Genomic DNA, 13,497 nt, shown 5'->3' on the forward strand with positions numbered 1-13,497 from the left:
GTGTCTCTGCGAGTGGAGCATCAGTAACACAAACCAGCAGGAGGCAGTACTGTCATCTTACTCACTTTTCATATTCAGAACACAGAATAAGAACTGCACAGGCAAAACCCCATCTTACTCATCTCTTTCCATGACGGTGAGAACCACATTTTACATAACAAAGCAGTAAATGAACCAAGAACACTCAAACTAACTTAAACATAAACACACATAACTTTACTAAAACAAAAACCCAACCATCTTGCTTTAATAACGCATAAATCAACTCCCAACAAACAATTACCCATAATGCACCCAGCTGCTAGTGCTGACTGCCAGGTCATTACAATATCAATGGCTGGTTGTCTAAGTGGTGTCCGCAAAATAATGTAGAATTCATAGACAACTGGAAAAGTTTTTGGGGCAGACCTGACCTGTTGAAAAGAGATGGTATTCATCCCTCCTGGGATGGTGCTGCTCTTCTTTCTAGTAATATGGCACATAGTCTTAGAGCTCAAACATGAATTGGGGCTCAGGTCAGGAAGCAGACAGACTGGCTAAACCGACCATCTGCCAGCTGTCTCACGTCACCAAGGTCAGATAAATCCCATCACATAGAGACTCTTTCACCTAGATACTGTATCATCATATAGAGACTGTAGCTGTGTCCCAAAGTTAAGGCTGCATCCTCCGAAGGCCGTATTTGAAGGCCGGATGGCCGTATTTGAAGGCCGATTGCGTCACCGCGGCGCGACGAAGGACGTCCCAATTCAAAGGCTGCATCCTTGGAAGGTCGCATTTGAAGGCCGATTGCGTCACGCGGCTCGATGAAGGCTGTCCCAATTCAGTTCTGGATCCTCCGAAGTCCGTATTTGAAGGCCGGTTGCGTCATCGCGCCGCGACGAAGGCTTCCCTGATTCAAAAGCGACGCCAAATGCACCCTTCGTTTCCCCGGGAAAAGAAGGATACATAAATGGACACTTAGCGGCCTATTCTACCCCATAAGTCATTGCGCGCCGTTGACGACAGCATTTATTTACTTATTTTTAAAGGCGGCCGAGACTAGAGATCGGTGGTGGACAGCAAATTCACATTTAAATGTAAGTATTATGTTTTAACTTACTCAAATAGCTAGCGAAACCAGAGTTAAATTTCTTATAAACTTCTTCTTAACTCCTTCGTCACCATTGCGTGGCTACATTTATCATGTAGTTTTAGGCAAAACTTGTGGTAATAACGTTATTAGTTTAACGACCTATTTGTAATATTTGCACTTGTGTATTATAAGAAATATCACTCACCCAATAAAGCCCAAAACAATAAGAAAAGCAGTAGATAAGGCAATGGGGTTTCACTTTTATGTGTTTTTGTAGTGCTGTCATGCTATTTGGTTTTAACCAAATTTTAGTATACAGAAATATGATTTTTTAAGTATTTTGTATGCATGTCTTGATGTGTCATATTTTGCAGTGTTAACAATGCACTTAAGATTGCTCCTCTGTGTTAAGTACCCTTTTCTGCTTTTTTAGAACAATTCAGGAAAAAATGGGTTTATATATATATATATATATATATATATATATATATATATATATATATATATATATATATATAAGAAAAGTAATACACACATCTTTGCTGAAATGTATTGTCCTGTTGTTGTTAACAAGCCATGGTTCATTTGCTCTGCCTTTAGGATTGCAAGTGTCCTGGGACAGGTGAGAGTGTGAGTGGGAAACCCACTGCTGAAACTTGGCCCTGGTTTGTCCTCATGGATGAGGTTTTGGGACAGAGGCAATGCACCAACCCCCCTGTCCTCATCGCCTCAATCCCTGAGGACACACCAGGGCCGAGTTCAGTAGTGGGTGCCCACGGTGAGGAGGAGCCAGGGGCAGCAGCACCACCAGTAGCACCAGCAGGAGCACCAGCACGAAGGCGGCGAGACAGGACGGGTTTTTGAACTTGATCAGAGAAGAAATGCAACTACAGAGGGAGGCAGAGGCGAGGAGTGCACAGGAAAGAAGGGAGAGGATGGACAGGCTGTTTTCTCTTCTTGAGAGAATGATTGAAAAATGTTCTACATATTCTTGTTTAACTTTTTTCACTTTTATTTTTTAAAAGAAAAATTATGTACATTTATTTTTATGCTACTTTAACTGTGTAAATAAAAGAGAATGAATTGTTCTGGACATTGTTTATTTTTGTAATGACAGTAATACTTTCTGCATGAAACAAATTCTATACCTTTTTATTTTTTCAAATAAAATTGGTAAATGAAAATCATTTGTTCTATAGGCTACATTAAAGCACTTTTTCCAACTATTTACAAAATACGTTAAACATATCAAAATCAACATAAACATTTAATTTTACAATACATAAAATAAGAAAAAAAATGATGTAGACTCTATTGAGCTGAGCTGCTGGACCGGGATGGGCTGCCCCTAAGGCCTCCTGCTGGTGGGACATCATCTGGGATTGTCTCCAGAGTGTTTGAGTGCATATTTCCACTATCCACTAAGTTGTCTACCAACAGGTTTGCAGGGCTGATTCAATCGACGGCTTTCTGAAAAAAGTACTTTTAATAACTACTGCATTTATATTAGGCTACTACTGCATTACTGCGTATATGTTGCATTTTACTTCTGTATATTTTCAATATACAGTAATATCTGGTTGTTACATTATATAGCTACTTTTGTGTAGTTTATCATATTGTGATGTGATGAAAAAAGTACTTCAGTAGGTTACTTCACATTTGTAAGTGAATACTTAACGAAATATGCAGTTCCGAAAATTAAAGTAACAAAATTAGTCACAATATTAACAAATTGTTGCTCACTACAGCAGCGTCCCATATCAAAGGGCGCATCTGACGCGCTCGGACCGGTCTAGCCTACGAAGGATTGTTCTTGTCGCCTGGCAACTGTGACAGCTGCCAATGACGAGAGCGAGAAATACTGGACTTTTTATATTCAATTGGGTTTTGTATTCAAACAGGGCTAAACCGAAAATACATGACCTGGCAGCGCCGGGGCTAAAACATCCTCACCATGTCCTCAAGTAAAATATAAAACATAAAAATGAATGACAATAGCCAATTCTGGCTCCATAGCTGTTTACTGTATCAAAATGAATGATCAGGATAGTAGCTGTCCTCTCGCACTGTTGCTTGGCGCCAGGAGCGGTGATCGGGAACACCTGGCTGCGCAATTAGGAAATCCAAGGAAGGCTACATGGAGCGTCCTTCAGAGGACGCATAGGCTGCATCCTTGAAGTCTGCGTCCTTCGAAGGATGCAGCCTTCAACATTGGGACACAGCTACAGTCTGTTCCCCGAATTAGGACATACAAAAAACTTCCAAACCCATCTAAGGGTAAAATTTTTATTGATGTATAACAAAAAAAAAAAAAAACACAGATATAATACAAATTAGCAAATGATAAAGCTTGAGTTGCTGAATATTCAATCCCTTACTTAAAAATCACTTATTGTTAATGATATGATTACAGACTATAACCTAGATGTGCTGTGTTTGACAGAAACCTGGCTAAAACCAAACGATTACATTACTTTAAATGAGTCCACCCCGCAAGATTACGGTTAAGATTAAGTCTAGTTTCAAATATAATTAAAGCTGCAAGCAGCATTTATCGGGGTTCAAGCAATTAAGGCCTTTAAGCACAAAAGCATCAAAAGTTATTACGTTTTATTTAGCAAGCATGTAACCACTGACATAATAGATTGAAAACATTTACATTTAGTCATTTAGCAGACGCTTTTATCCAAAGCGACTTACAAATTAGGACTAATTTAAGCGAGTCATCATAAAGAGGCAAAAAACAACAACAACACAAGAAGTGCTCAAAATACGAAGTTCAGGTATTATTCAGAGTAACATAAGCCTGATAAGTGATGTTTCAAAGGGAAAAACATCGTGTTTTTTTTATAAAAAAAAAAGAAGAAATTATGAGGTTAAGTGCTCACGGAAGAGATGGGTTTTTAGCTGTCTTTTGAATGTTGTCAGGGATTCTGCATTCCGGATGAGGGTGGGGAGAGCGTTCCACCAGCATGTGGAGAGCGTTCCACCAGCATCCACCAGCTGTGAATGAGAATGTTCTGGAAAGTGATTTTGTGGCTTTCTGCGATGGAACCACGAGACGTCGCTCGTTGACCGATCGTAGGTGTCTGGTAGGGATGTAGACTCGTAGGAGTGAGTGAAAGTAGGAGGGAGCTGAGCCTGTGATGGATCTGTAAGCAAGCATCAATGCCTTGAACTTGATGCGAGCAGCGAGAGGTAGCCAGTGTAGAGAGATGAACAGAGGAGTGACGTGGGCCCTTTTGGGCTCGTTGAAGACAAGACCATCTGTAGACCAAGACATTCTGGATCATCTGTAGGGGTTTGATTGCACATGCTGGAAGTCCAGCCAGAAGGGCATTGCAGTAGTCAAGCCTAGAGATGACCAGGGCCTGGACGAGAAGTTGTGTTGCATGCTCAGTTAGGAAAGGCCGGATCTTCCTGATTAAGCTGCGTGGTGATGTTCCTTCATCCATGTGGAGATGTCCGCCAGACAGCTTGAGACCCGTGCAGCTACTGTGGGATCATCTGGTTGAAATGGGAGGAAGAGCTGCGTGTCATCAGCATAGCAGTGGTAGGAAAAACCGTGTGCCTGTATGATGTGTCCCAGTGATGTGGTGTAGATGGAGAAGATGAGGGGACCAAGAACTGAACCCTGGGGAACCCCTGTGGTCAGCTGATGTGCCCTGGATACCTCGCCTCTCCATGCGACCTTGAAGGACCTACCTGTGAGATAGGACTCAAACCAGTGGAGTGAAGTTCCTGTGATGCCCAGTGATGAGAGGGTGGACAGAAGGATCTGATGATTCACAGTGTCGAAGGCAGCAGACAGATCCAGGAGAATGAGTACTGAAGATTTGGAAGCAGCTTTTGCGATCCGTAGGGCTTCTGTGACTGACAGTAATGCAGTCTCAGTTGAATGCCCTTTCTTGAAGCCGGATTGGTTGACATCCAGCTGGTTGTTTTGAGACAAGAAGGATGTTACTTGGTTGAAAACAGCTCTTTCAAGTGTCTTCGCAATGAATGGTAGGAGAGAGATAGGTCTGTAATTCTCTACAAATGATGTGTTTAGTGTTGGTAGACCATTTACAGCCAAAACAGGCAATGTACCATAGGAAATATATGGTTTTAAAGCTTTTTAACAATTAGAGCGCCACCTATGGTCCGATCTCCATAGAATTTTGCATGCTTGTTAATGATGTTATGTCACATATGTTCACCAATTTTTGTGAAGTTCTGAGTTTTTATATATGATTTATAGGCTTTTGTAATGTATTTTGGCCAAGTTTCAAGGTTCCAGCTCTTACGGTTTGGTCTGCACGATGCATTTTAGGGCGTAATAATAATAATAATAATAATAATAATAAAAATCAGTACAATTACAATAGGGTTTCAGCACTCCGTGCTTGAACCCCTAATCAGTACAATTACAATAGAGTTTCAGCACTTCGTGCTTGAACCCCTAATAAGAAGAGACGTTTTGGACAGTTATAGCGCCACCTATTGTCTTCACGAAAAGTGGCATGCTTCTTCACCATGTTATGACACATATGCTCATCGATTTTTGTGAAGTTTGGGGTTTTCCCTTAGGTTGTATAGGCTTTTGAGTGTTTTTTGGTCCCGCCCCTTTCCTAAATTACCCTGTTACAGCCAGGCAAATGCAAAAGTTCAACTTTTTTTCGATAATTATTGATCTAGAGAGTCCAGAGAATTGTCCTAGACTGGTCTGGTTCCGATTGGGCGAAAAACCAGGGACTAGTTGGTTTTGGACAAAATTGCCCATATTTTGGGCCCGAATGTGAATTTGGAGATAGCATTTTGTTTTTTGAGCATCTAGGACAAACTGTCTAGGAGTTATGAGCAATTTAGTAAATGTGGTCATTATAGTGCCACCTATGGGCCAATCGGGGTCATACTTTGATAACCTCTCCTCGATTTTTGTACTACCATCTGGCAAAGTTTCAAAGCTCCAGCTCTTACGGTTTGGGCTGCACGATGCGTTTTAGGGGAAAATAATAATAATAAAAATCCTTACAATAACAATAGGGTTTCAGCACTTCGTGCTTGAACCCCTAATTATTTTGAAGTGTTGGTGCTTAATGTAACAATATATTAATGTCTGGAGCTAGACAACACGTGTCAGGACCTACTCATTGTCGTAATCATACTCTAGATCTAATATTATCAGACGGAATAAATGTTGATCCCATTGAAATTCTGCAGCAGAGCGATGACATCTCAGATCATTATCTAGTTTTGTGCAAACTTCATTTAGCCAAGGCTGCAAAGCCGACTCCGTGTTACAAATATGTTAGACCTATCACTTCTGCCACTAAAGATTACTTAATGAATAATCTTCCTGATCAGTTTCATCATCTCAGCATCCCAGATAGCTTAGAAGAACTCGATATTGCGACAGAAACTTTTAACTCTTTCTTTTCCAGCACTTTAGACACAGTTGTTCCGTTGCGCTTAAAGAAGATTAAAGAAAATAGTCCAACGCCGTGGTACAACGAGCACACTCAGCCCCTTAAAGGGGTCATATAATGCCATTTTTGTACAAGCTAATATGATTCTTTAGGGTCTAAATTAAAAGTTTGGAATATACTTTAATTAAAAATTCTCATTAGTATTGTAAGAAAATACTAATTTTACCTGGTCAAAAACAGCTCTGTTTTCAGCACGCCGTTTAAGTGCATGCGTCTTTAAATGATAATGGGCTTTGCTCACCCCGCCCCTCTGTTCTGTGCGTACACCGCTTCTAATAATAACACAATAACCATAACGCGTTGTTCATTATAAACGTGGGATTATGAATTATACGGACCCTCGTTTGTAAAGCAGCCTGGTGAAATGATTCGCGCAAACATGAAAGCATTGCTGTTGATCGTGGGGAATATTCCCTTCGAAAACAAACTGCGTCTTCAGCGGTTCGGATTTAGGAACATCAAAATGACTGCTGTGTTCGTTATTACACCCAAGAACAGAACACCACAATCGCTTAGACCCCATTCTGCTCATAGACAGTGCTCCAACGTTTCAACAATGGCCGCGCGGACTATGATTGACAGCTCGCTCACGAGCGAGGGCGGATCTGTGTTGAAACGCTGTTGCCAATCAACAATCGTGGGAGGGGCGTCGATTTTGTTACGTCACAAAATCGAACGGCTTGATTTGAGAGAGGGGAAAACATATAAGAAGATTTAAAAAAAAAAAACACTGGATGGATTTTTATCATTTTATGATGGTTGTGTACAGGCACTGTCAACACACATTTCAGTACTATCAACTTGTAAAAGTGCATGTACCATTATATGACCCCTTTAAGAGAGCAGCCAGAAAAATGGAGCGCAACTGGAAGAAAACAAAACTAGAGGTATTTCGCATTTCATGTAAGGAGAATTCGATTGCATTTAGAGAGGTCTTAAAAGCTGCTAGATCTGCTTATTTTTCAACCCTATTAGAAGAAAATAAACAAAACACAAGGTATTTATTTGAAACAGTGGCTAAACTAATGAAAAATAAAGCTTGAAGCCCAGAAGTTTCCAAACAGCACAGCAGTAATGACTTTATGAACTTCTTTACTTATAAGATTGATAATATCAGGGAGAAAATTATAACTATGCAACCGTCTACTACAGTATCGCATCAGGGAGTGCATTGTAGTCTCCCTAAGGAAAAATTCAATTCATTCATTGCTATAGGAGAGGAAGAATTTTCTAAACTTGTTAAATCATCTAAATCGACAACATGTATGTTAGACCCTATACCGACTAAGCTACTGAAAGAGATGCTTCCAGAGGTCATAGATCCTCTTCTTAATATCATTAATTCATCTTTGACATTAGGATACGTACCAAAAACTTTTAAGCTGGCTATAAATAAACCGCTTGTTAAAAAAACACAACTTGATCCTACAGAATTAGTCAATTACAGGCCGATCTCGAATCTACCTTTTCTGTCAAAGATACTAGAAAAGGCAGTATCCTCACAACTATGTTCCTTTTTAGAAAGAAATGATAACTGCAAGGATTTTAAATCAGGATTTAGACCATACCATAGTACTGAGACAGCCCTCATTAGAGTCACAAATTATTTGCTCTTATCATCTGATCGTGGTTGTATCTCTCTTTTAGTGTTATTCGATCTTAGTGCTGCATTTGACACTATCGACCACAAAATTCTTTTAAATAGACTAGAAAATTATGTTGGCATGAGTGGAATTGCATTAGCATGGTTTAAATCATACTTATCTGACCGTTATCAGTTTGTAGCAGTAAATTAAGAGATGTCTTATCGATCACAAGTTCAGAATGGTGTACCACAAGGCTCAGTACTAGGACCGTTGCTGTTCACTCTGTACATGCTACCCTTGGGAGATATCATTAGGAAGCATGGCATTAGTTTTCACTGTTAAGCTGATGATACGCAGCTCTATATTTCTTCACACCCTGACGAAACTTACCAATTCACAAAATTAATGGAATGCATAGCTGATATAAAAAACTGGATGACTAGCAATTTCCTACTACTTAATTCTGAAAAAAAAAAAAAAAACTGAGATTCTAATTATTGGACAAAAAACGTCCTCACATAATAATATAGAATTCGTCGTCGGTTATGAACCTGGGTGTGCTCTTTGATACCAATCTTTCATTTGAAAGTCACGTGTCTAGCATCTGTAAAACCGCATTCTTTCATCTTAAAAATATATCTAAATGACGTCATATGCTCTCAGTGAAAAATGCAGAACAATTAGTCCATCCGTTCATGAAGGCTAGATTATTGTAATGCTATTATGGGTGGTTGCACTGCACGCTTAATAAACAAACTACAGCTGGTCCAAAATGCAGCAGCTAGAGTTCTTACTAGAACCAGGAAGTATGACCATATTAGCCCGGTTAACCCTCTGGAGTCTGAGCGTTTTTTTGGGCCCTGGGGGTGTTCTGACATGCCCTGACATTTGTGCTTTTTTCAGTTGCTTATAAACATATTAATGGCAAAGGTGTAAATTCACTCTATATAGCACAAACAGGACTACAATAATATGTGAGCCACATGTATGTACATGTTTTCATTTTTGAGAGAATAATGTTTATGCGTGGTTATCGGAAAAACTAAAAATTAAAGTTTTTGAAATAAGGCCACAAAACACATACTAAATATGTGGCAATAAGACTTTTGACTAATGGATGTCCTCGCCTATAGTTTTTTCTTCAAAATTATGTGAAAATAGTCTTGCTTTATCGTTCACATAAAACCATACATTGATTTAAATTGATGTAAAACAGGTTTTGCTTGGAAAGCCAATATGCGAGGGGGCGTGAACGAGGAGTGGTTTACACCTTAGAATACACCCACTCTGCATAATTAGCCATTCACTCAGGTGTGACACTGACTGAGCCACAATGCAATGACAAAAGATATATTTAGAAGAAGACTTATATTGACCATTTAAGATTTTGCTTACATCTATCTTGTAAATATGTTTTGCTATTTTATTAAAACGGTTACAATTACAACAATAATTACAATTTCAACAATATTTCAAGTGTACTCTTTCTTTGTAAAAAAAATGATTAGGCCTATAGGCCTACATTTTATCTATGTATTCATTAGTTTGAATATAACCAACATTGGCACAGCTAACATCTTAGTTGATGACTTTATTTTTGACAAAAATAGTATTTTATATATAGAAATTGCTAAACAAAAGCTTATTTGATGTGGCAGTATATTCTACAGTAAAAACTGTACCCAAATCTAGTCAACAAAATGTTGTCTTTCATATTTCGTCTGACTGTAACGTTGTTTTCATGAAATATTAGGGCATATTGTTAATTTGCAGTTTAATACGTTGCTTATACAAATAGCCTACATTTTATTTCAACATTCAGTCGATGTTTACTTATCTCAGTATAGCAATGCAGTTTGCTAAAACATCATCATTCATTCACACACGCGATTTAAATTTAAACTGTCTTTGCCAGCTGTGGTAAACAGCGCGCATCTCTGCCGTTCATTCATTCATAAACAGAAACCCACGTGAAGAAATTCACGTGAGAAGGAAAAAACTTACTAGTATTCCTCAGCTCGCTCCTCGATATACCCGCACTTCTGAGGGACATTTTCCATTAGTATTATTCCTCACAGCGCTGCAAGACGGTGTAAACAATGATCTAAATAAACTTGTGTGTTTTCTCGAGCTGATGGGGGCGTTCACAGGATTGCCTCAGCCATTTGCGTTTGAATAGCGCGCGCTCTCCGTGGGCGGGGCCGATTATAACGTAATGAGATGAGATGAGCTCGACTGGAATCGCTCTCTTTTAATACAGATTTCACAAGATGAGAATATTAGCTTTTTATATAAATTACTTCATTTAAAAGAAGATAATTCAAGCTTCATGCCTGTGTGCCTGTATGTCTGTTTGACTGAGTATTCGCTGAGTTATTGTTAATTTTCGGACGCGTTTCAGAATGGACTTCACTGGCAGAGAGAAGGCAGAACTCGCTTCGTGTTTATTTTTCTTTATTTGGCAAAAAGCACAACACTTTGTTTTTATTGTGAGTATACACAAAAATAATACACATTTAACAGAATCGATTGATGTATGAAACTCCTATGGAAAATCAAAGTCAACAGAGTATTTATGAGTTTCTTTTACACTAATAAAAAAAAAGCGAGCTGGTATCGCCGGCGATACCGTAGACCTCAGGGGGTTAATCTAGACTAAAAAAACATCTCTTTGACCTAGCATACACATAACACATCATAGACTTTTATAATTCAATGTTAGGCTGCATAGTTTAGGTCAGCCGGAACCGGGAACACTCCCCATAAATCCTGATGCACTTGTTACATCATAAGAAGGATGGCGTCTATGCTAATATTAGTCTTTCTGTTTATCCGAGGTTTACCGCAGTCCACCAGATCCAGGCCGTATCCAGATCCGATGAAGGACCTGCGCCTGGACATGATGACAACGCAGTCCTGAAGTGACAACAAGTCCCTCCCTGTTTACTGAAGTCAGCTGGACCTTGGCCGTATCCAGATCAGATGGTGGACCTGCACCTGGACCCATCCATGACGCATCCCTGAAGTGCCAGCCTCATCAGCCCTGTGAAGGCCTCATCGACATGACCAATCTGACTTCTGAGATGTAATGCTGCCTGGATCATAATCATACACTGTTCGCTCGTTGGCCAGAGGAGAACTGGCCCCCGACTGAGCCTGGGTTCTCCCAAGGTTTTTTTCTCCATTCTGTCACCTGATGGAGTTTTGGTTCCTTGCAAATGTTGCCTTGGCTTTTGGCTTGCTAAGTTGGGGACATTTAATATTCAACAATATTATTGATCTGCCTCACTTAGGGTGGACGATGACGCAATTTTCTTCTAGAAACAAACTTTGTTGTATTATTTTCATGTTATCACTGTGAAGCTGCTTTGATACAATCTGTATTGTAAAAAGCGCTATATAAATAAAGGTGACTTGACTACAAAATACTCTACGTTGCAACTGAAAGCAGTACCGCCTGTTCTCAGCTGCACAGAAACTGAGCAGCGATGGCATAAACCACGAAGACAGGTAAGTATTAAGAACTTAGGCTAATCACAAATTGTTGATGTTTCATTTATTTTTGAAATTGGACATAAATTCTACCCACCTTGTTTAAAAAGCACAATGAAGACAAAACAAGCTCATCATTACCACATCTATTACAGTTAGCTATGGTAGCTCTGCCAATCGCATTAAGAGGGGATTGGAGAAACTTGTGAAGCCTGTCTGGTGTATTAGTGTGGTTAGTTTGTGATGGTATGTTATGGTGGCTAACCAACTTCTGTCCTTAAGTTTTGTTTGTTTGTTTATTTATTTGTTTACTTGATAGAGTGTGAAACCAGGCAGAGTGGGTAACATGGTATTCATCTCAACAAAATCCAAGTCAAGACAGTACACAGCTGCTGATGGTGTAAGGTAATATTCACTGTCAAGTAGGGCTGGCCGATATATCGTATATCGATGTTGTCTCACCAGTATCTCAATGTCGATTATAACAGTCTGTTCCCAGACGATAATCGTCAATATTAAAATGACATATTTCTCACATCGCCCTGTAGTTATACACATTTTATTCACATGCAATAACATGAATAAAATATTTTTTATAGGCTAGTTAGTAGGATTAGGAATAGAAAATCGATTGTTCTTGATAGCATTCTTTAAGCGCAAGAGGACACGTCTGCATGCACGCTGTTTTCTGTGCTGCGCACTCACAAAGCGGGCAAAGAAAATCGGATGAAGAAATTGTGTTGTTTTGAATATCTCATGCACACGTTCGGAGTTTACAATGTTGGCAGCTCCGTTAAGGTAGGCTATATTGGGAGCGTTATACTTTGCTTTAGAACAAAACAAAACACAAAACACCCAAATATAATAATAGCAGTAATAACTAAATCACAGGCTATCATTTGAAATAGTGCAGCCAAACTCAACATGACTTGTGTTAACGGTGTATGTGGGCAGTGATGTCTCCGACGGGGCGTGTTGGGGGAGGGGCTTGGGTAGACGATATAATCGGATATCGCAATATTTTTTAAAGCGATTATCAATAAAATATTTTGTACATATCGCCCAGCCCTACTGTCAAGTAATAATGTATACTGCAGTCATTGTCAGATTCTTTTTGTTTTGAGAGTTATTTTTTCTTTTTTTTCTAATTATGACTTTACTGTTTTCAAAGGAGCAAGCGCTACAAAGCAGTGTGGGGGGACTTGCTAGACCCAGATGTCCTGAAGGTCGACGAGGCATACAAGGACTTCACGGCAAACCTTGATCCGCTAATTACCACTTTCTCCATAAGTAGTGATGTCCCCCTCGTCGATTCAGCTTTTGGGACCGTTCAAGAAGGCAGCCCTATTTCATACCAGCACCCAGTGCCAGTGAGTAGGGTAAACATCCACCACCCAGACGCACCCCCTCCACCACCTCTGCCGTTAGATGGTCACAGGCTGGACCCAACCACATGTTCCTTTGTGTGCACTCACCAACAACACCTAAATGAAATGTCGCTTAACATCACTTTCAACATGGCAAGATCCATCGAGATGTCCACGAGGGAACAGAGTGGCAGCGCAGAGTGGCACAGCCTGAGGAAGATGAGGCTCACCTCCTCCAGGTTCCGGGAGGTGTGCCATTTCCGAGGTCACAGCTCTGCAGAGAACATTGCAGAACGCATCCGCAAAGGTGGGGCTCAGACAGCCTTGATGAAGAGGGGGCTGGCACTGGAGCCAGTAGCTATTCAGGAATATGCCCACATTAAAAATGTCAACTACTGGCCATCATGATTTGTCATCCATCCAGATGCTCCCTGGCTCGGATCTTCTCCAGATGGTGTCGTTTTTGTTCCGATGGAGGCACCACCATTCAGGCTGGTGGAGGTGAA

Source organism: Leuciscus leuciscus (genome assembly GCF_965113295.1).
Source record: "Leuciscus leuciscus genome assembly, chromosome: 2".
NCBI classification, from domain to species: Eukaryota; Metazoa; Chordata; class Actinopteri; order Cypriniformes; family Leuciscidae; genus Leuciscus; species Leuciscus leuciscus.